Below are 1082 nucleotides of genomic sequence, written 5' to 3'. Positions count from 1 at the left end.
AGTAGTTTCCACTGATCACACACTCATTTGGTGTCTATAGGTTTTCACACTGGAGATTCGAGGCTAACGATGCAGCTAACACAAGGAAGATGTTTATGGCCTCCAGTTTAACACAGTGCACAAAATGCACAGTTATTCACATGGATCACAGTCGGTGCTATTGGTGATCTGTTAGCTGCACGAGTCCTGTTGCTCGAGTCTGTAACCGAAGACGCAGATTTGAGTCGGGGTTAAAGGCGGGATTGTGAATGTTGTACCTGTAATTAAGGGGAAATAAACATGAGTAATGTATAATGTATTCAATCTGTGCCTAAACTGAACAATGTTCATAATCAGGCTCTCTTTAAGACCTGCTGTGAGTTTCATCTCCTTTACTAAACCATGTCTGTGTGGTGTAGGTTTAATAAAAAAAAAAAAACTGAGCTTGTATCGTGTGTGTGTGTGTGTGTGTGTTTGTGTGTGTGTTTTTGTGTGTGTGTGTGTAAGAGGAGAAGCCACAGATCCAGATTGTATCTGTTTCTCTGTGTTTCAGCCCCTGAATGAAATTTTAAAGAGGTTTTGAATAACACTATAATCGAACACTGTTCAGTCGCACACTCGGGACCACTCACTTAATGTACTTTTTTGTTTTTATTGTTGTTACATTTTTTTTGTTTGTTTCCCGAGTTGTTAGAACGCTACAAGCTGTGTGTGTAACTGCGTTCCTAATGTACTACACTGTTTAGCTTTTGTGCCATAAAGAGGATTTTTATCTATTTACTGTGCAGCTTTGTGTCTCCTTCATTCCACTCTGAGGCCATCGGCAGGTTCGATCTCTTTAACATTGTGTGTTAAACTCACTGTACTGCTGAGTTCTGGACTTTGGTTGACTGGTGCTCAGGTGTTGATAATCGTCTCTAACGACATCTTCAGGACAGAGGAGTTTACACTGCTTGTAGCTGCTATAATGTAAGTGACAACATGAACCTACTTCACTCCTTTCATTACATTTAAGCTCAGTGAAGTAATACATGATGTTCTTTAATAAGTAAGTGAGTTTTATCAGTCACAGTAAATCTGATGCTGATGGACTGTGATTGCTT

The 1082-nt window shown here is 39.7% G+C and overlaps 1 protein-coding gene across 1 annotated transcript in view; it reads left to right on the top strand.

Moving 5' to 3' along the window:
• The window catches only part of rnf167 (ring finger protein 167), a 12455-nt gene extending 11700 nt beyond the window's left edge, over positions 1 to 755 (top strand). Inside the window, exon 10 of the mRNA XM_060862908.1 lies at positions 1 to 755. This exon is cut by the window's left edge and continues 1996 nt beyond it. The gene's annotated coding sequence lies outside the window, so the exon portion shown is untranslated.
• Positions 756 to 1082: the final 327 nt, after the last annotated feature.

Source organism: Tachysurus vachellii, chromosome 26 (assembly GCF_030014155.1).
Source record: "Tachysurus vachellii isolate PV-2020 chromosome 26, HZAU_Pvac_v1, whole genome shotgun sequence".
Lineage (NCBI taxonomy): Eukaryota > Metazoa > Chordata > Actinopteri > Siluriformes > Bagridae > Tachysurus > Tachysurus vachellii.
This window is presented reverse-complemented; position numbering and strand designations above follow the sequence as displayed.